This window comes from Tamandua tetradactyla, chromosome 25, assembly GCF_023851605.1.
Source record: "Tamandua tetradactyla isolate mTamTet1 chromosome 25, mTamTet1.pri, whole genome shotgun sequence".
NCBI lineage: Eukaryota > Metazoa > Chordata > Mammalia > Pilosa > Myrmecophagidae > Tamandua > Tamandua tetradactyla.
Window position 1 is genome coordinate 18,194,753 of NC_135351.1, and position 25,408 is coordinate 18,220,160.

The 25,408-nt window shown below is 38.5% G+C and overlaps 1 pseudogene; it reads left to right on the forward strand.

The window, feature by feature from the left end:
- Window positions 1-24,506: 24,506 nt before the first annotated feature.
- Window positions 24,507-24,928, forward strand: LOC143668791 (large ribosomal subunit protein eL22 pseudogene; annotated as a pseudogene).
- The last annotated feature ends 480 nt before the right edge of the window (window positions 24,929-25,408 follow it).

The following is a 25,408-nucleotide window of genomic DNA, read 5'->3' on the forward strand; positions in this document are numbered from 1 at the left end:
AGGAATGCCTCCCTACTTAGGGGCTGGGGGATGAGGAAGAAAGGAAAGAGATGAAGGAAGATGTACGAAAAGTTAGTTTATGGGATTAAGGAGGGCAAGGGCAGGGTAGCAGCAGTTTGCAGGGTAAAAATTACTATCTTCTCCCATCTTGCTTTATTTCACAAGGTCTTTTATTTAATGATCATCAGGGCAGAAGGAAAAGATGTTATATTCTGAAAGAAAATAAAACTTCACCAGTCAGTGAGAAGAAATATTTCTTGTGAGAAATAAGAGAAGAAAAAGAGGAGATAGAAAGGAAAAGAGAGAGGAAAATATACAGGGGTAATAGGGAGGGGGGAAATATGGCTAGGAAAATGAGTGATAAAGGATCATATCTGGAGGCAAAGGCAGCCGATAATTTTCAACAGGACCCCAGATGATGGGCAGTCCCAAATCACAGACTAAGATGTCTTCTAATCATTAGTTGCCTACTTGGTCCTCAAAGCAGCTTTTCCAAAAAAAAGACAGTGTGATATTGAGAAGTCAGATCATTGTGCATAACATTGCACAAGTAACAACCTCTCTGAGTTTCAGATGAAGATGATGATACTTTTTAAGAAATATCTCTATAATAGGATTGTTGTGAGAAATAATGAAATCTCTAAAGTGCCTGATATATACTAGATGCTCAATAAATCATGGTTATTATTATTGTCTTAGTTTGTCTGAGCCTTCACCTTATGAGTTAGCTTAAACAAAAGGAATTTATTGGCTCATGGTGTCAGAAACTAGAAGTCCAAAGTTAAGACACCAAAAAAAAAAAAAAGAAGGGTGGGCCACAGTGGCTCAGCAGGCAGAGTTCTCACCTGTCATGCCGAGAGACCCAGGTTCGATTCCTGGTGCCTGCCCATGCAAAAAAATATATATATCAACAAGGCCATGCTTTCTCCCCAAAGACTGTGGCTTTCTAGTGCTGGCTATCTAGCATTTGTTGGGGTTCCTTGGCTTTCCCATCACATGGCAACGTCCTTTCCCTTCTCTGCTGGGTTCCCACTGACTTCCAACTTTTCCCTTGGCCTTATCCTTATAAGGTCTCTAGTATTCTGGACTAAAACTCACCCTGATTCAACTGGCCACAACTTAACTAAAAATAACATCTTCAAACGATCCTATTATGTGGGAGACCAGGTTCAATTCCCGGCCTATGCATCCAGAAGAAAGAAGGTCCTATTTACCATGTGTTCATACCTACAAGGATGTGGGTAAAGATTAAGCACATGTCTAAATTGAGGTACATAATGTATCTATCACTATTATTATTATCATTATTGAAAGCTTACTTTATATGGCAGTTAGAAGCACAGGAAAAGCCACAACAGCTAATAGTCTACAATGTACCAGAAATAGGGAACTGTGCTGTTTCAGTTTGTTAAACCTGCCAGAACGCAATATACAAGAAACAGAATGACTTTTTAAAAGGGAATTTATTAAGTTGCAAGTTTACAGTTCTAAGACTGTGAAAATGTCCAAATTAAGGCATCCAGAGAAAGATACCTTGGTTCAAGAAAGGTTGATGGGTCCAGAACACCTCTGTCAGCTGGGAAATGTCAGCACATGGCAGGCATCTGCTGGGGTCTCAGATTTGCTCTATCAGCTGGGAAGGCAACTTGGTGATGGTGGCTAGCTTTTTCTCCTCTTTTCAGAATGCTTCCTTGTGCCGTTTTCCTTCTGCATCTCCAAAGATCTCTGGCTAATGGGCTCTGTCTGCACTAAAGCTTTTTTCAAAATGGTGCCCTCTTAAAGGGCTCCAGTAAGCAACCCCATCTTGAATGGGTGGCAACACATCTCCATGGAAACCATCTAATCAAAAGTTACCACTCACAATTGGGTGGGTCACATCTCCATGGAAACAATAAAAAAGATCCCATCCAGCAATATTGAAAGAGGATTAAAGAGCATGGCTTTTCTAGGGCACATGACAGTTTCAAACCATAGAGACCTAACCACCATGTACTTCACAATGCATCCAGAGGAAATGTGTTCAAAGTTGTACTGGGCTGACAGATACAAATGTCACAACACCCCCAGCAGGAGTGCTGCCTCCAAATATAGTCTCTGCTTGCATCTATGCCCTAGAGTGGGGTCTAGCAGGTTGATGGGAAAGAGATAAAGTCCACCTCATGAGAAGTGGTCAAATTTCTGAGCCCCAGCTCCTCGTCTTTTCCTTATCAATAAAATGAAGACAATGTATACTGTACAGCGATAGAAAGAAGATTAAAAATAGATCATTACAGTTCAATAGAAGATCAAAAACAGGTATCAATAGTCTATAGAAAATATCCTATATATTAAAAAACAAAGGTTCAACAGTCAAATGAAAGTGGGACCCTCTGAGTCACAAGGAATTCTCATACTTCATTGATGGGCATAGAAATGTAGGCAGATTAGCAATATTTATCCATATTTTAAGTGTGCATACCATTTTACACAGCAATCCCACTAACGAGATGAGGGGAGAGATTAAATTGATTTCTTAAATTGAGGGCTTCTTCAAGATAGGAATATAATATGTAGTTTTTTGTTTTGTTTTGTTTTTTTTCCTTGCAGATCTTCTAGATCACTTTTCTTATAGAACATCTTCTGGGACTAGTATTCAAGGAAGATATTCGGAAACTCTGAATTAGATCATGCACATAAGAACTCCTGCCACAGATGGTGTTCCATAAAATGTTTTATTTTCTTCTGATGCTCCCAGGATTGGTCATGGCCCTCCTATCCCATAGATGACCATCTGTTCCTTATGACCAGTTTGTCTTCTCCCGGGCCCACTACAGAAAAAGATACAGTCCAAGAACTTCCTCCTATTCTCCTGTCTCTTAAGTACAGGATCCCTTAGAAGTTTCTATAGATCTCTACTGTCAATAATGATGAGAAATGAGGGACAAAATGTTTTCTCCTCCAAATCCCTTCTCTTTATTCATTTTATTTTTATACAGGATGACAAAGCCAAACATGAATATTAAATGTGACTCTGGATACTTTAAAGACTTGAAGTAAAAATTTTCTGCATTTCTGGGGAAAAAATAGACAATAAAGCATGGATCTTTCAACAGGAAAGCTAAGAGAGCAGGGACCATAGAGTAGAAACCAAACTGGAATAAAGGCTGGAGAATCAAGATTAGTCATAGAATTAGCTTTTGGGTTGACCTTCCCTCATCCCTTTCCTTTTCTTTGTCTTCTACCCAGAGTATGACTGAGTACAGATGAGAAAATGTGAGACCGAGCACAGGGGCAAAAGAGAAGGAAGGCAGGGAAATGATGGGTCTTCACTGGTGGCATCAGAAAGGGAAGATGCTGTGAACAATGGGTATGGTGCCTACCACAAAGTTTGTCTGAAATAAGTCTCTAAATGAATGAACAAATAACCTGGATCTGATTTGATCATTGGTCAGTATATTGCTGTCAGTATCTTCGAAATAAAAAAATAAAGATCTTGGCAAGAGTTAGACCCAATTGAGCAAAGCTGCCTTGGCTCACCAGGTAAGGAATTCTCATGTAACATGGCACTGGGGATCTCCTTAAGAGAAATGTCTAACCTAATAGCTTTTGCTCTACCTAGCAAAGTTTCCACTGAAATTCAACAAGAGGGTCGGAGGAGGTCATTCTTCTAGATGTATTTGTCCATAGTCCATTGTACTCTATTCTGCACAGAGGGGCTTTTTCATTTTTGGTTTTTGATTTGAGCATTGCCTCACTCCTTCATCTTTATAGCAAAGTTCTTCACCAACTAGTCAGAGGGGTTTGCCACTGTTACTGTTTGTGGCATCTCTGCAATTCCTTGAAAAGGAAACACAATGGAGAGACAAAGTACTGTTATTATCTAGTATCGGCAGAGGAGGGAAAGTTTAATTTCATGCACAGTTGAAAGCATCAGGAGCTACATAGTACTCTGAATCACCATAATTAATTGTTATGGGGTTTCTTATATAAGACCATGAAATACCATATGACTGATATGGTTTAAATAAAATATAATCAGAAGGCTAAATCTTTAGGAAGTAAAATATGACCCACATTCAAAGCCAAAGACAAATTTTTAAGAAATTTTCCATTAATTGTAAAATTATAAATACAAAGATATTCCCCTATTTGCTTTTGTAGATAATTAAGAATTAACTGGTATGCTGGTTTGAATCTGTCATGTACCCCAGGAAAACCTATGTTCTTTTAATTCATTCTTGTAGGTGCAGACTTATTGCTGGGTGGGACCTTTTGATTAGCTTGCTTCCAGGGAGATGTGACCCACCCAATTTAAGGTGGGTTTTAATCCTTTTACTGGAGTCCTGTATGAAGAGAATAAAGACAGAAAACACAGACAGACACATACAAAGAGCAGAGAGATGAAACCAAGTGAAGGATGCGAGGAGAGAGAAATGTGCTGGAGATGCTAAGAGAAGACCCACAGGACACAGAGCTCAGAGCAGTGTCCCCAGAGAAGCAAGAAAGTCACATGGAACCTGAAAGTAATGGAACCCGGGAACAAAGGACCAGCAGACGCCTTCCCATGTGGCAGAGGAACCCTGGATGCCATCGGCCTTTCTTCAGTGAAAGAAAGTGATGCCTTAATTTGGACATTTTCAAGGCCTTACAGTTGTAACTTGTAACTTAATAAATCCCCATAGTTAAAATCCAACCCATTTCTGGCTAGAGAAGGCAGAGCACTTACTTAATATATACAGAATTGTTAACATGGTTGAACTTAGATGTTTGGGAATGAATCAAGGTGATTATAGCTCGTTATTGGGATTATAAGTAATAATGCCATACTGTAGCTGAATTTGGTTGAAAAGGGTTGTTTAAAGTCATGTATGTCACTGATTAACACTATAAATATACATAAGTTCTTGTATCAACTACTACAAAGGTACAACTTATACAGAGTTAATAACAGAGTGGTACAGGGGGGAAATTACCTATTGCAGGCTATGGACTATAGTTAAGAGTAATACCTGGATGTTCTTTCATCAACAGTAACAGGTGTACCACACTGATACCAGATATCAGTAATGGGTGGGGGGGTTAAGGGATATGGGGTGTTTTGGGTTTTCCTTATGTGTGTCTATCTGTTATTTTTCTCTTTGGAGCAATGAAAAGTGTCTAAAATTGAGTGTGATGATTACACAACTAAGTGATGATATCGTGAGACATTGATTGTACATTTTGGATGGAATATATGGTTTATGAATGTATCTCAATAAAATCTGCAAAAAAGAAAAAAAAGACCTTCCTGATCATTTTGTTGGTGATATTAATAAATGTGTTCTATTTGTGCATTATCTAAAGAAATGTATCTTATTTGTAAGATCTTATTCACTCTTTTAACCAGTATTTCTAGATAAACAATAAATGCTATTACAAAATCAATATATATATATATATATATACGCATACTGTTGGACTATATAAGTATTCAGCCATCTTAAATGCTTACTGTAATAAGGCAGAGCAGAAACAGGCAATTAAAATGCATTTGTATGTCTATGTGTGTATGTCTGTATGATTCAATACATAATGATAAAAAATGAGCTTAAAAAAAATCCAAACCATTTCTGATATATTGCATTCCAGCAGCCTTAGCAAACTTTAAAAAATGGAAATCTAAAGTTTTTTTCAGATTAAAAAAGTGAGTGCTTAAATTCTTAGAAACTTAAGTTGTGATTAATTTACATTCAGTTAAATGCAGCTTACAGTGACGGAATTAAGAAAACTAATAAAGGAAAACTAGTAATAGAAAGAATCAAACTATGAACATGTTTGTACATAAGTGGAAGTCAATTTTTTTAGTTGAGGATGAACCTAACACATGCTTTTTCACAACCTGCTCAATCTTAGGAAAACCATGCAAAATTTTTTCTCTAATAACCTTTTCATCTGAATTCCTCTTCTACTTCACTGAAATATCTGGTCTACTCATTCAAATCACTTCTGCTGGTTAAGATTAATGAGTTTGAGCTGGGAAGATCCTTGATAAGTCTGTCTCCAGCTATGGCAAATTTATATATAACAAGCCCCCACTCTACCTCATTAATGGAGGGGGGTAGTCTGTTTGATGGCATTAGAGAGGTACTGAGGCAGCTAGAACCCAAGAACCCAAGATTCCAGAGAGAAGGGAATGTTAGGTATGACCCTGGTATTTGTTGAAACAGTTTTGATCTCAAAGTATTTTATGATTCAAAGCAACAGAAAAATGCCAAAAAAAAAAAAAAAACAGAAAATAAATGAGCAATATGTACATGGTCAGTTGATGAAGTGATTTCATAAGAATAAGTCTGCCTTCAGACAATTATATGTTATTAAATGAAAGGAGAAAAGTATTTCCTGGCCTGGCTCCATAACAAATTTTGGACTTGTCAATTTTCTCCTGAACCATAATCAGAACTGTCTTAGTTTCCCAGTTGCTAAAACAAATACCATACAATTAATATGGCATAAACAACAGGAATTTATTGGCTTATGGTTTTGGTGCTAGGAAAAGTCTATATTTTAGGTGTGAGCAAGGTGATGCTTTCTTCCCAAAGATAGGGTATCTAGGGCTGGCTATGGTAATCTTTAGGTCCTTGGCCTTTCCATCACAAGACAATGTACATGGTGGTATATTCTCCATTCCCTTCCAGGTTCCATTAACTTTCAGCTTATTCCTGTGGCTTTCTCTTCCATGTCCAGTTTCCTTTGTTTTATAGGACTTCAGCCATATTGGATTAAAGCGCATCCTCCTTCAGTTTGGGCATCTTAGCTAATAACACCTTCAAAGGTCCTACTTACAAATGGGTTCACACCCATAGGACCAGGGATTGGGATCTGAACATGGGTTTTGTGGGGAACATGATTGAATCCCCAATAAGAACTGAATATTTTTAAGCCTTAACAAAATAGATGTTAGTTAATTTGGTGAATAATCAAGTAACCAAAGGTAAAGAGCCTTACAAATGTATCAAAGGCAAGAGAAAATTGGGGCATGAGTTCTCCAGAAGCAGACGCTGAGATAGAATGTGGGGTATAAGGCATTTACTAAGGACCAACACCTGTGTACAGAAAAGGGGCAAGGAGGATTGGGCAGAAAGAGAAGTGAAACTGTGACGCAGGCTCAACAAAGCTTTAGCCAATCTGACAAGGAGCTTTGGAGTAAATGTTGCCCATCTGAGTTGGCCCCATTGGGCCAAAATAGCCAGGAATTGTATACGCCTATTGTCACCATTCACACACACTTCCCCTCAGTCACTGCATCAGGCTGTCCCAGGAAGGGTAAGACCTGGGCAAGGTGGGTCTCTGCAGATGAAACAGACCCTGGAGGAGCTGACAGCTAAAAGCTGTCTTCCAACAACACTGTCTGTATCTGGGCAGAGAACCTGAAGAAGGAGCTAGCTAGTGCACGTTAATGTTTACAGACCAGTATGAACAAGAAAACAAACAATCTGCTGGGGACAGGGAGGGTTTGTGAAGGGTGCAAGCATGCATTCATTCACTCAAAACTCCTCAAAATTCACAGAGCACTATCTTAGAGGCTGGGGTACAACTGTGAACAAAAAAGACAAAAAATAGTTCCCTTCATGGAACTTAAATTCCACTAAGGGAAGATAGTAAACACGTAGATAAAATATACAATCTGCCTGACGGTTAGAAATATTGTAGAGAAAATTAAGCAGAGAAAGAATAGAGATTATCAGGGGTAGGGATAGGGGTAGGCCATTGGCTTTTATTTGGAATGAGATGGAAAATCTTCAGAGGTTTTTGAGAGGAACAGTAACATGATGGAAAATCTCTATGGAATGTCTAGCAAAACTAATTTCCTAACGATCATTATGTAGATCATTGTGCTAGATAGGTCTTTAACATTATGGAGAATTGGATTCAATGCAGATTTAAAATCATTCCTCAACAGAACTAGCCATTAGCATGAGGAGAAAAACTAAGATAGGATCACATCTTTTTACTAGGCTCATGTTTTAGTGTCACCTCCAGAGAAAAACTCAAAGAAATCCAGAAAGACAAGGAAAGGAGAAATAGAAGTACCTGAGGAGAAAATTTGGGCCAGTCAGTGAACTTCCAAGTTACCTGTGCCAACTCCACAGAAGAGGGAAAAAAGAAATTTTGAAAAAGGACTACCCAAGCTTCAGAGGAACCACTGGAGAAACAGTTTTAATTATCTATCGATGTTTTACTAATTACTCCAAAATTCAGTGGCTTAAAAATAATCATTTATTATCTCTCACAACTTCCATGGGTCAGAAATTCAAACAGGACACAGCAGGGACAGCTTATCTCTGCTTTACAATGTTTGTGGCATCATCTGGATAGCTCAAAGGTGGAAGCTGAAATTATCTAATGGCTCATTCATTCACATATTGGGCAGTTTCTGCTGGCTGTTGATTGAGCTAAGGCTCAAATTAGAGCACCTACAAGAGGCTTCTCCATGTAGCCTGGGCTTTTATACAACATGGTGGCTGGCTGGGTTCCAAAAGTAAGTACCCTGAGAGAGACAATCAGACAGAAGCTATATTGTCTGTTATGCCCTAGCCTCAAAGGTCAGACCACATCACTCCCACTGTATTCTATTGGTTGAGACATTTACAAAGACCTTCCCAAGTTCACGGGTAGGGATGTACCTTGTCAATGGAGGAATGTCAGTATTACATGGTTTAGACAAGCACGTGGAATGGGAGATATACATATATATATTTATATCCTTTGCAACATACTGTCTGCCGGAACACTGAAGCCTTTGCATCATTCCCATTGCAAGACATCCAACTCTAATATTCACATTCTTTGCACAGTGTTCAGGAGGTCTGCAAAGAATATATTAACAGAACAGGACTCTTGCCCTTTCTTGCCAAAACTCAAAACTGGTTGGGCGTAGGGTGCAAAAGTGGGACATTTTGAATGCTTATTTCAGCAACAGAGGGTTCACTTAGGCTCTGGGTTGCTGGAGCAAAGCTACATACAACTGTCTTTGCTAACACCTATGTCAGCATACCACTTCTATCCTTTTGTTCTTCTCCTTTTCATTGTTTATTGATCATACTAGTTTGTTTCAACTTATAGAGAATAAATCTCATAGGGAAAGAAGATGACAATACAGTACAGTATTAAAACTCCAGTTTTATTTATTTATGGAAAATGCTGTGGCATCATTAGGAATTTTAGTCTGAATTCTTTTACACTGGGTGGCCCATTTGACAGACCCCATTTTTTAGAACGTGAATTTCAGACAGGGTCAGTACTAAGGCAATGATTCACTTCTAGTCCCCAAAGCCCCAGTTCAGTTCAATTCTTTTTATTAGCAATGGAATGTATTCATTAGCCTGAGTTAAAATAATCTAAAAGCTTCTTCCAACAATATGAGTGGACTGAAATAACATTGAAAGTGTTTAGATTGGGGGAAAAGAAGGCATTATCCAATTTCCAAATATAGTACCTTGAATAATAAAATTTCAAGGACTCTTTCTTGTTTTATTATTGATATTGCTTCATAATTGTCCTTTATGTTCTCTATTTCTCTTTGAGAAGATGAGGAAGGGGTAACTAATGCAAAAACAAAGTCAGTAACTTATCTTATAGCCATCACTACTTTTTCCCCCTTCTAAAAGCTCCTGAAGGGTTTCTGAAGAAGAAAAAAAAAGAATTAAACTTTATCCTGTGGAATTTAGAGAGCTGGAAATAAAACAGCTTTAAAAGTTGTAACAGATATCTTTCTGGTTTATGACTGTGTTCCCTAACATCTGTTGAGAGACATTTTCTGACCAAAGGACCTGTCAGTATCAATAAGGAAAGACGTATTCCTCATTGTTCTAGAATCTCGTGTCTTGGGTTATTGAAATATATATATACTATAGTTCATATCAGAGGATGGAGACAGGAGGCAAAGACGGGAAGGAAAAGGGGAGTATTAAAGTGTGGAGTTGCCCCTTGCCCTCCTTTTGAACTCTCACAGGCTTTTGGAACTTAACCAAGATCAAAAAGGCAGTTTCAGCCAGCTCAAGCCCTCTGGTCCTCTGTATAAATTTGGAGTCCATTTTGAGGTTAAGATTATGAAGTTTCGTGGTAACTTTAAACTGGAAAGCGTTGCATTCACCTTTTATATTCCCCAAAGTAAAAAGAAATGCCCAACCATGTAATGAAACTCCTTGCCATCTGACCATTGTGCTCGGAACAGATTTCACACCGAGCAGCTCTTCACAACCAGACTCAACTGTTTCCCATTACAGCCCTGCATGGGTAGCAATGTGCGTGGGCCTGCCGCAAAGTCTGCGAGCCTCACAGCAAAATGCACAGGCTTGGTGAGTTGGAAATAGTATTAAAAGCATATCCACAGTTGAACACTTGTTTGCACTTTTTATTACCATAGCTTACAGCCTAAACAATGAGATAGTAAGAACACCCTAAATTGCCTTTTGAGGTGGGGGGAAACCCATCCTATTAGACATAACATGCCAGGTTCAAATTGTTGCAGCAGTTATTCCTTGAATAAGAAGTGATTGCTCATTTTCAACAGCCACCACCTATGTTACTGGAATCCTTCACAGTTTGGCAACTTATATCTCAATATAAAGCAAGTGCTATCAAATGGAGTTGAAAATGATACCCCCAATTCTAAACTATCCAAACTGGAGATGCTTTCCAGAAAGTGATTTTTACTGTAGGCTGAAGATACCTAAATTAACAGAAAATTTCAATCTGCAATAGTATTGTTCTCATTTGGGTTTTTCTGGGGGGATTTCCTTCCCTTTCCCCTAGTCTCAGAATAAATGTTTAAACACACACACACAATCAGCTCTTATAAAATAGTACATACTAGAAGGCCTTAAGCCAAATTAAAGTCACCAGGTATAACTATAATAATGTTGAGAAAATAGAAACAATAGCACTTATAAAATGTTTTTATCCATGACATAAGTAAAGTTCATAGATGATATCTTAGGAATTCTCTTTGAATAATGGGCAATGTTATCTCCACTTTATCAATGGGGAAATCAAGGCATCCAAAGATAACTTGTCAAGGTCAAAGACAGCCTTCCAGGGTTCTTGCTGTCTCTGGTTTTAAGAGCCTGTTACTAAGCCAAACTTCCTAAGGTCTATTTTATATTCTCAGCTCAGAAATTATCTTTGTTTGCAAAAGTGCCAAGGAGTAACTTTCATGGAAAATGTATTGCCTAAAGTAAGCAGTGAAATAAGAATAGGGAAAGAAAAAGTAAGAGAAAAATAAAGGTTGGTCTACTACTCCTGAAAGAATTTATTTCTATTTCTGCTCAAAAAGAGACAATTTTTCAGAGTATCATAAAGCTTCAGCATAATTTAATAAAATTGCATGATTCAAATACACATTTTAATCCTGAAAGATTCCCTTTTTAATTTCAGAATTTAAAATTATATTGAATACATTCTCCTGATGTTTCAAAACCTAACAGGGAATTGAATATTTTAAAGTAACATTATAAAGTTGATTTTAATATATGTGATATCATTAAAAACAAGTATGTTATTACTCTATTGTATATTGAAGTCAGAAAACAGATACAGTAAAAAAATACATTTCTGCTATTCAATACATTCAGATTCAAAGAGTTGATGCAATGTTGCAGGAGTTGTTTTAGAGTTTGTCTGGAATTCATCCAAATAGGCACTTCTACTTGTGTCTTTTCCTCTTCAATATTTCCTCTTTCTTATTTGATTACTGCATAAATGTTTAATGTAACTAAGAAAAAAGGCAATTTCTTTCTTACCTGAAGCATAACTGGCCTCTGGCAAAACTCCCCCTTCTCTCATCCTCTCCCCATTTGTTTTTGTTTTTTTGTTGTTGTCATTTGGTTCTAATTCCACTCATCTTAGAATACCACCAAATGCTAACTGACTTTTGAAGCCTGATGATTTTCAAGGACCGAAGGACAACCTCTGTACTGATAGAATTTTAGGTACAGTGACCCCTGGAAGTCATATCCCACATCACCAGGTAGACTTTCACCCCAGGATGTCATGCTTCCTATATTTTCTTAAATATAAATGTAAATATTTATTAAAAATAAAATATGAGAAGCAAGGAAAACAAGGCTGGGATGTAGTGGTCCACCAAAAAAAATGGGGGTCATTGATTCTTCAAGACCTTGAATTCTAAATCAGAGACTAATAACCCCTTAGGCACCTTAGACACCAGCCCTCCCATACCACCCCACCAACACCAGTGACTTTGTTAATTATTAGAGGAAAAGGAGAAGTAGAAATAGAAGCAAGGGTATCTGTAAGCTTTACTATAGGATTTCTCAAGAATCTCTGCCCCTTATGGAAACTCTCTAGCCACAAGAGTTGCAAATGCAAGTAATTCCACAATTAAAGATTTATTCTTCTCTCAATAAAATGAAAATACAGGAATGAGAGTTTACGAGTTATCTGATAACCTAACAGTATGTCTAAAAATGCAGCCTGATGACCACTTACAACAGAAATACTTAGAATGTTTGTTAAAACTCGAAATTCCTGGATGTCAACACAGAATCAATGAATCAGAATCCTGGGGATTTTAACCAAAATTCTCACTCAATTCTGTTGCACAGAGTAGTGTGAGAACTTCCAGTCTAGAGCAAGAGAGAAATAAAGAGAAAGCAAGAATGGTAGTTGAGGGTTGGAGGGTGTGGAATCAAAACAAACACTTATAAAGTATGGTTTATTTGACAAGTTAGGCCAGTCCTGGAAGACATAGAGAAGGCAAAAAGGCAAATCAACCAGAGAAAAAAAAAAAAAGGAAGTTCTATGACCTCCCATAGGCCTCTACATTAAATAGGTCTCTGCTAACCTCTTCAAGGGAGGGGTTTTATTGTTCTAGATCCTTTATGTCTTTATTTCCCTTTTAAATAATAAGATTCCTTTCCCTATTCAACACACAGAATTTTACTAAGGAAATAGGGGTCTTGTATGGAGTTAAGGAAGTGTTTTTTTTAAAAATGCTTGTACTTATGAATCCCATATTTTCTCAGATTCAACTCTGAGAATTGAATTTGAGTGCATGGGTTGTCAGGGGATGGAAAGTGGGCAGAGATTGGGCAATCAATGATTAAGGAGTACTGAATGTTTAGTAAGGCACATTGTAAAGGTTCCTAGATTGTAATCTCTTATACCAGTCACATCTATTCCTGATTTTCAACTGTTATTTCTAGATTCTGAGATGTTGTGCTCTTTGTGTATAATCTGGTAGTTTTCTGGAACTTTGGGTATCTGTGGGACACCTAAGACTTAGAGTTGGAGTTCTACAGCTCTGAGAGTCAGTATTACTCCATACAGCAACTGGTAAAGAAGCTGAAAAATAGATCAAACTTCAGTTAGAGATACGGATGAAGGTGATCTGGTTAGGACTAAAGTAAAGGGTAAAGGATGATATTGTCTGTATTTTAAAACTTCAACTCCTGTATAAGACCAAAGGAAGAGAGGTTCATTTGGTCCAAAATTTAAATTTCCTATAGCACACTATCTAATTCAACCTATCTAGTAAGTTTATTTAAACATCATAATGACATAGAACCTAGAATAGGGAATAAGATCTTGTTATTCTGTAAAGGTTAATGTAATACTCTGATATATTCCAGAGTATTGGGGGCTGAAAGTGAAAAAGTACTTGCAAAGTCCCCTTGAGGGACTGGGGGAAAAAATGTGGCACTGTTAAATATCCCCACCTGGAGAATTCCTGATTTCTCTGAAGCATTAGGAACTCCCAATTTAATAAGTCAAGCTCTCTATCTTGCCTTTCAGAAAATTATTTCTGAATGGCGAAGCTCAGTGTACTTATAATTATGCCCAAGTATCACCCCAGAGAGCCTCTTTTGTTGCTCAGATTTCTCTCTTTAAGCCAACTCTGCAAATAAACTCACTACCTTCCCCACTACGTGGGACATGACTCCCAGGGATGAGCCTGACCCCTGACATCATGGGATTGAGAATGCCTTCTTGAACAAAAGGAAGAATAATGAATCAAAATAAAGTTTCAGTAGCTAAGAGATTTCAAATTGCCTCAAACGGTCATTCTGGAGATTGCTCTTATGTAAACTTCAGCCAGATGTTGCAGATAGCTGCACTAAGTCAAACTCCCATCAACAGTATTCCTGAAAGCCCTAGAGAATACTCTGAGCTCTACTTAAGACTCTATAACAGTTTTTCATCATAAGGCCTCCAAATTGTCCCTAGGCCAGATAAGCCCTGAAACCCAGGGGTACCAGTCTCTCCAAAAATATCAACCAGTTTCATTCCTTTACCCCAAAAGGTCAGCAACCCTTTCCAGCACAAACAGGTTGTTCTAGTTTGCAAGCTGCTGGAATACAACACACCATAGACAGATTGGCTTTTAATAAAAGGAGATTTATTTTGTTAGTTCTTCAGAGGAAAGGCAGCTAGCTTTCCACTGAGGTTCCTTCTTACGTGGGAAGGCACAGGATGGTCTCTGCTGGCCTTCTCTCCAGGCCTCTGGGTTCCCACAACTTTTCCTGGGGCGATTTCCTTCTGCATCTCCAAAGACCTGGGCTGAGGTACAAGTACTGAGATGATGTATGTCAAGCTGCTTGGATTGTGCTATGTTGCCTCTCTCATTTAAGCACCAGCCAACTAAATCAAACGTCATTCATTGTAGCAGGCATGCCTCCTAGCCAACTGCAGATGTAAATCAGCAACAGATGAGGTTCACATACTATTGGCTCATGTCCACAGCAACAGAATTAGGTGGCTTCACCTGGTTAAGTTGACAACTGACTCTAATTGCCACAGAAGTTAAAATGGTCATGCCCAGGTATCCCTAAAGAGAGAGAATGACCAAATGAGAGGGAGGAGACATAATTGAGAAATTAAGTTCTAACAAATGATTATGACTACTGACTCATTACATAGATGTTTCTTTTTAGTTTCTCGTGTATTAGAATAGCTAGAAGGAAATACCTGAAACTGTTGAACTATAATCTAGTAGCCTTGATCTTTGATAATGATTGTACAACTATATAGCTTTTATTGTGTGACCATGTGATTGTAAAAACCTTGTGACTGACACTCCCTTTATCCAGTGCATGGTAGATAGGTAATAAAACAAAGAAAAAAAAATGGGGTGGGGGGAAAAAGGGTATGGGATATCTTGGGTGTCCTTTTTTATTTTTATTACTTTTTTTTGAGTAATGAAAATGTTCTAAAATTGTGGCGGTGAATGCACAACTATATGATGATACTGTGAACCACTGATACACTTTGAATGAATTATATGGTGTGTGAATATATCTCCATAAAATCGCATTAAAAATTATAAATGCATGTAGTTAAGAATCCTATGTCTTTCCCTATATTAATTTCTTTAAGGATATCTACAAAGATGGAATTTTTTTCAGTTCTCTCTCTCTCAAGATAGACCCTCACTTAAAACAGACAAAACATTGTTATTCACACAAACACCTTTTATTGAGTCTTCCCAATATTAGAAGCTTTATAGATTCCAAAGACTATCGTGATTAACCTTCCTCAAATAAAACTTTGGGGATCTGCTTAGAACCCACAAAAGAAATTAAATGCACAGTTAAGACTGATTTTCATCATCAAGGTGCAACAGGGGATTGTCTTTAAAGCTGTCTCCTGCTGCCTACATTAGAGTCTTGATCTCTTGCTGTAAATTTATATTCCTTTGTGGGTTTAAGGTAGATATTGGCTATCCCTTTAAACTATATTTATTAGGCAAGCTATTGACAAGTCTCATTCTGCCATAAATTTATGAACAATGTTCCCATGGCCACTTGAGTGGGAGTCTGAAATAAATACATGTCCATGGATAAGTGGACATTTTTCACTGGGTAAAGAGGCTTTTCTTCTTTTAATGTGCAACTTAAAGGCATGTTATTCACCCCTGTTTTCAAATACACTTTGACTTGCCCTGCAAACCTCAATCAACCAGCAAAAGTTAACTTAAGTATGCCAATAACAGAGAGAACACCAAAAGGTACAGGCTTCCCACCACCAGCACCACCTCTTTTCCAGGTATCCTAGCCCAATTCAGGACCTTCGTCTCTGAACAAAGTTCCCAACTGGAAAAATCTTGGGTCTAGAGAGGACAGACAGTGCTTCTGTTTGCTCTCAGATCCAGCTATGTTCAGCCAACAGGGGGTTCTGAAGGGAGATTGGGGCAGCATCACTGGCGGTGGCTGCCTCCCCTCCATGATTGCATTTTCCCATTGCGCAGCCTCCCGTTGGCTGGTTGGCTGAAACTAGCTGGCAGCCAATTGTCGAGGGAGTGTAAGAAATACAATTTGTGGAGGTCAGTCCTTGTGCATGACCCAGAGCAGACCAGGGGATATATGAAGGATGGGTCTGAGGAAAAAAACAGGTAAATGACCAGCACAGAGGAAAGAACTAAATAAGCTCACTACAGTCTTCTCCAGCTTGGCAGAATGAAGAATTATAGCTGACTGCAATGCATTCATTCAATATTTATGGAGCATTTACCAGGTGCTATGAATACAAAGATTAATAACATCCCAGATGCAAGTTTCCATCCTAGTCTGACCCTCTTACTTCTAGTTGGCTTTGGGCAACTCACTTAACCTTTCCAAGCCTGCATTTCCATCATTGCAAAAGGGAAAGGTAATGATATTAACTTCTGAGGATTGGTGTGAAGGGTACGTGAGATCATTGCTTACAGTGGACTTTCAGTGAGCATTTGTTGAATGTAAGTATGTCTACTGAGACAGTCATTTAATAAGTGAAATGAAATTATACTTCATTGATTGCCTACTCTTTGCCAGACATGGAGCTAAGTGTTCCACATACATGAATGTACTTAATTCCCACAACTTCAAGGTGGGGTAGATAAGCTATAAGAAACCACATGGTAAATACTATAATGGTGGCACCTACAGACTGTAGGTTACTGGGAACTGTTTTGGTTTGTTAATGCTGTTGGAATGCAATATACCAGAAATGGATTGGCTTTTAAAAAGGGAAATTTATTAAATTGTAAGTTTATAGTTCTAAGGCCATAAAAATGTCCAAACTGAGGCATCCAGAGAAAGACACTTTGACTCAACAAAGGCCAATGGGTCCAGAACACCTCTGTCATCTAGGAAGGCATGAAGCTGGCATCTGCTGGTTCTTTGGCTTCTGGTTTCAAACAACTTCCCTGGGGGCATTTACTCTCTGCATCTCCAATCATCTGGGTCTCTTATTGGCTCTGAGCTTTCTCCAAAATGTCTCCCCTTTTAAAAGACTCCAGTAAACTAATCAAGGCCCACATGGAATGAGCAGAATCAGATCTCCATTTAATCAAAAGGACACAGTTGGGTGTGTCACATCTCCAGGAAACAAACTCATCAGAGATTACACCCTAAACAATAGGCCTGGCCCCAGAAGATTGGGAAAAAGCCATGGGGGTCCTTAACAGCTTCAATCCAGCACAGGAACATAAACAAAGGTGTTGTGAGCTTTGTTTGAAAACCCTGTGGAGATCTCCCAGCGGAGATGTGGAGGGTTTGGTCAGGGAGAGAAGGCTGAAGCTGGAGAGGGAGGCAGGGCCCAGAGCTTTGTAATAATAGTAATTACTCTAACACCATCAACAATAGCCGCAACAGCCATTCAGAAAATCCCTCTGTGCCAGGCCCTGTTCTACAAGCACTTGTGAGGTCCTTCGTCTCTCCAAGTACTAGCTCCCTGCCATTCCCATTTTATAGAGAAAGAAACTAACATCTGCAGTAGCTAAATGGCACGGCCAGGCCACCCAGCTGGTGAGGATGAGGTACAAACCCAAACCTGTCTGACTCCAAAGTCCACACTCCTAAGGAACAGTGCTCTCCTGCCTTTACAAATTTATGGTTTTATTACGTGGACCAGCACACGGCAGCCGCCCAAATGACAAATTTGCGTGCTAACATTCAACAGACTGTAGCCTCCTTGGGGGAATTGTGCAGACAGGGCCCGATTCTGAAGGCACTTAATTCTTTGGGAAGTCCAGCTGCACAGCCCCAGCTGAGGGGCTCGGGCAGTCAGGACAAAGGGCTCCATCCTAGAGTAGGGGGAGATGGGGGTGGTGAATAAAGTGCTCTCTAGAAATAAAAGTGTGTGGCCTTGAGAGATAAGTTAACCCTTTCAAGGCACCAGGCTAATATTTGGTTTAATTATCTCTTCCCAGGTGCTAAATGACACTCGGGTGGTCTCACAGAGTAAATTTATCTCTCAAATGGGAACCATCAACTTCAAGCATCAATTCACCTGTCTTAGGCAGCGTTTCTTGGAAAGGCCAGTTGTAGGCAAGCTCGCTTCTTTTCTGCTAAAAGGTGAGTAAGCCTTAAAACCTCCCAAGAATGCTTTTCATTAAAAAAAAAAAAAAAAAGCAAAAAACTAATCTTTATTTTTCCTAGTTCTTCAGTCTTCTGTACTGCTAGGGGAGACGAGATATTTTGCAAATAAAAGTAAATAAAAGTAGACCTTTTCTTCTAATTTCGGAGCTATTCAATTATAAACACGGCTGCCTGCAAAGTTGAAAATCAATTCAACTGCAAACTTCTCTAAAGCTTTTTAAATGCAACTGCTAACCTGTCTAGATGTTTAACTTTCCAGTTTTAAAACCTGTCAATTAAAACTTGCTTAGGGTTACTCCTTTTCCTTGAAGCTACAAGTCTGGAGAGAAATTATGTAGCAAATTGGAAACAAGGAACTAAAACTTGAGAGCAACACAAAAGACTGGCTGATGGGCTGGTGTGGAAGAAACTACAATCCTTGCTCTGTAAATGAATAAGGATTAGCCGGTACATCTACCCGCAGTCTCTAATGAGTTTGTGCCTTCTCGGTACTGAAACAAGCAGTCAATTTGATCTCTTCACAAGAACAAGAAAACAAAAAATTAGTCAAACCTGTTGTTGGCTGAATTTACCAATCAGTTCTGTTAAATTTTGGCCTGGGTAGCATTGGGTAGACATGACTCATTTAAAAAAAAAAAAAAAAAATAGGGGAAATCCTGAAACAATGGGGTTGTCATCACTGAATTAATCCTGTTGACCTGAAAGAGTTAATTCAACTCCTAAAGGGAAGCAATTTACTTTCTATTCCCCTGGAGGATGAGCCAGCCTCTTTCAGAGCTTAATACAAGGCAGCTGTTTTTTAAACCAGTCCTCTCTCTTCTCCTTCACCTGAAGCCCTCCTGACAGTTGATAAACCCAAGAAGGGGTGCGCTGCAAGCAGCACCTACATATTACTGGGTGTGGGTCCCTCTCAGGCCTGAGGCAGACTGGGTAATGCTGGATAAATTCATGCATGCAAGGAACCAGCGCAAGGACAAATCCCCTGACTTTGTGTGTCTGGATTCCGAATACCTACCTAGATTCTAAGCAGCTCAGCCAGATAAATCTATCAACAAGAGTGGCTAAGGGATACCTGATTTATATGCAACCTCAGCAGTGCATCACTGGCACGAAGTGCCAGTGTAAACAGTTTTGCACAGGCTCCAGTCTTATCTCTGCAGAGAACGGACACCTTCTCTCCCCTGGACCACAAACGTCCTCATCTGCAAAAGGCAAGGGAGGGAAAGAAAGGAGAGAGGTATTAAATAATCAACATATTCCCTTCCAGATACACTGTTTTATTAAACTTTTCCTTATGAAAAAATGCCCAGCATAGATAAAAGTAGATATAATATTATAATGACCCCTATGTACCTGTTACCCAGCTGTAACAATTAATAATTCCTAATTAATCTTATTTCAGTGACCTAGGCTGTACAGCCTTATTTCAGCTCGACCCCATCCATGCCCACCCCCATTTATCTTGAAGAAATCCCAGCCACTTTATCATTTCATCTGTAAATATCTCAGTGTGCATCTCTAAAAGATAAGGCCTCTCTTTTTTTAACAGAGCACAATACAATTATAACCCTTAAAAAAACCCCTCCCTATCATAAACTATTCACTAAGTGTTTAATTATCTCATAAATGTCATAAATTCTATTCAGTTTGTTTGCCTGAACCAGAATGAACACATGGCCCACACACTGGTTGGTTGACATATATGTCACATCTTTTTCATCTATATGTTCCTCCCCATCTGTTTTTCCCCCACTGCAATTTCCCCCCTACTGCAAATTATTTCTTGAAGTAACTTTTCCCAGTAAAGTTTCTGATAGTCCATATTTTGCTGCTCATATCCTTGTGGTAGCCTCCATTCTCTGCCTTCTTGACAGTTGAAAGTTAGATCAAGAGAGTGGATCAGATTCAGATGTGATGTTTTTGGCAAGACCACTGCATAGGTTCATCTATACTACTGTAGGAGTCTACAAATGACCCCATATCTAAGATGAGCAGCTTAATTGCCCTCCATATGGTTAGTGGATTTCAGATGGGGACAGGAGAATAGGAGCAAATATCCTACCTCCAAAAAATGTTTTATGATAGGCCTTGCCTTCAAGGAAATTCCGATCTTATTAACGAGGGGGAACTGATACATGTGAAACAAATAATAATAAAGTGCAAAACTGCACTATGACTATAAATGAAATCTCATTCTAAAGGTCAGATCATCCAAGAAGACTTCAGGGATGATAAAATTCCCGAAAAGGGTCTTGAAGGATGGACAGATTTGAGAGAAAAGAAAGCGTTCTGGGAAGTGAAAACTATACAAAAAAGAGCACAAATGTTGACGTAGAGGTACAGAGATGGAAGGCCAAGTAGAAAGGTTGAGTATAATAATATAGGGATATGAACACCCAGTGGAGAAATAAGGGTTGGGAGAAACCTACTGATATGTAGAGGTTAAACCAAATCAGCTATTACTTCCATTTTGACATACATACTTTGGCAAGATTCTCAAGGTCTGCAACTAGCATGGTGTATTAAGATCTGATCTCCAATACCTTTTGATAGAAGAATTGAGGTTTCACCTAATTGAAATATTTTCCAAATGAGTTGATTCTTTCTAGAGACTAATCACATGAAAAAGCATTTTGTGAAAAATACAGTTAGATCCTGATACAGTGTCTAGGATTCTCTCCAAAAGATGAAAAAAGATTGGCAAAGACTTGATAATTATTGAAGCTGAGCCATGAGTACATAGAGTTCATTACGCTCTTCTCTCTACTTTTGCAAGTGTTCGAATCTTTCCATAATAAAAAGTTATTTGTAAACCTATTACTACTGGAGTCAAGGGTCATTCCCACATTCCATGCTTCCCATGTTATAGGAAAAAAGGATTCACTAGACCAGAAGATACGGTGTTTGTCTCTTCTGTTACTAAGCTGTTTAACTCTGAGTCAATTACTTCACCTCTATGGGCCTCAATTCTCTTCTCTGTAAAATAAAGAATAAGAGGAAAAGAACTAACATTTAGAGAATCCTACTATGTGCAGGAATTGTGCAATGCATCTCAAATACATAAGCTCAATGACACTGGACTCAGTGTTCCCCTAAGTTTCATTCACACTCTAGGGTTCCATGAATTATCCATTCTTTCTTTAGCTTTTGGTGAAACCACATGCTGCTAGGCTCTGGAAGCATACATCTAAAAGATGTGGTTCCTATCTTTAAGGATCTTATGATCTGGAAAGGCAGACTGGTAAGAACGATCATAATATAGTTGATAAATACTATAATCTGCTATTATTGAACAATAATTAAATAGGTGAGATGCTAAATGTTTTGCATTGTGGTTATTATATATCCTTGCAATTTGTCAAAACTGTGAGATGGAATAATCATGGAAACAGCACAGGGTGATATGGGATCATGGAAGGGGAATAGACATCCCAGACTGGGGGATTCAGAGAAGGTTTTATAGAAAAGACAATGTTTACTTTAAATCTTAAAGGATCAGAAAGAAAAAAAAAAAAAAAGGAAACAAGCTTCCCAGTAAGAGTGAGCAACTTCTGCAAGAGCACAGACAACTCTAGTTCAGTAAATCTGGAGAACAGAGTGAGAGTAGGCAAGTGTTAAGACATGAGGCTTGAGAGAGACAGAAGCCAGATGCAGACTTACAAGAGTGTGGCAGGTTGAATGATGTACCCCAACAAACACACTCTTCATCTGTGTTCCTGTGGGTGAGAACTCATTTGAACATAGGACCCTTTGAAGATGCATTATTAGTTAAAGTGTGAACTCATTTGTGAGTAGGACCTTGTAAGATCCTATTTAGGTGTGGCCACCTGAATGAGGTCAGGCCTTAATCTTTATAACTGGAGTCCTTAGGGAGGAATTTCTGACTGAATCAGGAAAAAAAAGCCTCAGGAGGAGTTGAAAGAGACATGGCCATGTGGCCAAGGCAGAGATGCAGGCCAAGGATCCCCCTTGCTTGCAGCAAGCCAGCACTAGAACGTTACAGACTTTGGAGAGAAAGCTTGGCCTTGTAGATACCTTGACTTTGTACCTCTAGCCTCCAAAACCTGATAAGTGCTTGTTGCTTAAGCTGTCACAGCAGCCTGGCAAACTAAGACAAAAAGCTTTGCATACCATGGGAATGAACAGCGGGGGGTTAAAATCAAATCCCAAGATCAAATCTCCTTTTACTGTTATTCTTATAGTGACCAATTTGATAAAAATCTTAAGCGAGTATTCAAAAGCAATGTTTTTACAGCAAACTTTGGTCTTAATGGAAATGCATTGGGGTGACCCCACATTAACACCCATTTTTCCCCCTCAAAAGTCCCCCTCACCCTACAGGTATTTGACAAGTAGTAATGGAATGTCCTATTGACTGTTTATATGGAATGGATTTGTGCTGTTTCACAAAATCTTTTGCTCAGAGTATTATTCTCTAATGCATTGCTTTTATTTGACTGGATTCTTTTCAGAATCAACTCAACCTGAGCACAAATCTGATTATAAGATTCCACGTGGAACTCTCCAGCTGACTTTCTCTGTACCACAGGATGAATCCCTCCAGCTATGGCAAAAAATAGTACCAGGCAAACTCTTGGACTCACCCGCATATGAATGAATTTAGGATGACGCGACCAAGTTTCCCATACTCTATTTCTATGATTAGTCCTAATCCCACTGTAAGTCCAGTTATATTCTAGAGAAATAGATGGTAGGCTGCATGTGTTTGTGTGTATACATGTCTATAGATTAGTTTAATACCCTTTAGTGGTATTTAGGTATTCCTTACAACACTAATGAAAATTGTAGTGCCTCAGCCAGTTCTGTTTACATGATAGGGTCCATGAATAATTTTCATATGTTCTTCAGATTCTTTAATTTTTATGGTATTCATGTTTACATTTTTGTTTATAATATGAAAGAATAGTAAAAATCAAGAACCCAGGCGGTGTAACAGTGGCTCAGTGGCAGAATTCTCACCTGCATGCCAGAGACCCAAGTTGTATTCCCGGTGCCTGCCCATGTTTAAAAAAAAAAAAATCAAGAACCCCTATACTGATATCTCAGTAAAAGTCATTCATCCCATGGAATTTGGGTTTGTGGGGCAGGGTGGAGGCAGAGATACACAGCCTTGATCACTTCAACTGTTGCTTAATAAGATGCTTCACAGCTCAGAAAGCACTATAAAACCCGAGTTCAGAATCTGAATTCCTTCAACATGAACACTCAATGGAGGGGGAGTTTGAACTAAACTTAGATGTCCTAAAGCAATGCAAAAAGTTAGCAAAGCTTGCTGAGAGGTTGTTGGAAATGTAGTCTTATTATGTAACAATGGGATTCTATGACATAAGTAGGGCAGAGAACATCTAGGAAGAGACCTCTATCACTCTGTACCATATACATTTCACTTTCACTAAGTTGAAAAGCAAGAAAGGAAGGAATGAAAAACAGACAAAAAGAAAGAAAGAAAAACTAGCTCTAATAGAGAAATCTTCCCACATTTCACCTGGCCAACTCCTACTCATGCCTCTTGTCTCCTTAAGACCCTTCCTTGGATTTTCCATCTCTCCTCTCTAACCCCAACCACCTCCCATATAGATTTGTCCTCTCTATTATTTTCATTACAGCTCTTCTCCTCAGAGCACTTACCAGGGTTGAAATCAATTATTTACTTTTGTGACTACTGTAGTCCTGTCTGCTTCCTAAACTATATCCTATGCTCTATGAAGACAGGAGTGGAGTCTTATTCACAAGGGTACTTGGTAAGCACTCAGTGCAAATTTCTCACATCAATTCATAAATGAACTAGAAAGCAAAGAGTTTGCTCAAGTTCATAAAATTAGTACAGAAGCAAGACTGGGATTAGATCTTCAGGCACTTATTTTCTTATCATACCACACAGTTTTTGCAGGTGATAAAACAAGGCCCAGAGGACAAAATAAGTGACTTATGTGAGCTTGTGCAGATAATTAGTGGTGGGCCTAGAATCCAAAATGCTTACTGCTTAGCCTAGTTCTCTTTCCACTATAATATAATCATATTTCCAAGCCCAGGGAGCATCTATTGTAGGGGAACTTGTGATGTTCACAAAAAGATTCTCAATCACAGGCAAAAATCAATTTATTTGACTTCATTTTTATTTTAAAAATCAATCTGAGCTTTTCTGGCTCCATGGTGTCCATGAAAAAGCTTGTGGTGAAGGCGAACAAAAAAAAAAAGAAGCAGGTTCTGAAGTTTCACCCTTGACCACATCCACCCTGTAGAAGATGGAATCATGGATGCTGCCAATTTTGAGCAGTTTCTTCAAGAAAGGATCAGAGTTAATGAGAAAACAAGTGATCTCAGTAGAGGGGTTGTGACCATTGAAAGGAACACAAGCAAGGTTATCAGAACCTCAGAGGTTTTTTTCCAAAAAGTGTTTGAAATATCTCACCAAAAATACTAGAAGAAGAATAATCTGTGATTGATTGTGTGTAGTTGCTTTACATAGCAAAGTAAGCTATGAGTGACATTACTTCCAGATTAATTAGGACAAAGAAGAGGAGAAAGGATTAAAACTCACTTCCCCTGGAATATTTTGTATGAGTTCTTGAAGAAAACTTGGAAACCCAAAAAAATCAGAACCATCAACTATAATGTGTGAACCTTGATTGGATTCTAGATCAGGAGAGAAAAAAGCTATATAAGTTATGTTGATGATATTTGTGGGACAATTGGGGATATTTAATATAAAGTATATATTAGATTATATCATTAAATTAGTATTAATTTCCTTGGGTGTTAAAATGTTGTGGTTAGGTAGAAGAAGGTCTCTTTTCTTAGGAGATGCAGACTCAAGTATTAGCAGGGCAGAGTGGGGGGGGATTGTTATGATATCAGCAACATACTTTCAGACGATTTAGCAAAAATCTGTATAATTATATAGAGAGAACAAAATAAAGCAAACATGGCAAAAGGTAAAGAATTGGTGGAACTAAGAGAATGGTCTGTAGGTTGTTTAATGTAATATTCTTTCTACTTTCCCATAGGTTTGAAAATGCTTCAAAAAAATATTTTGAGATAAAAAGATTCAT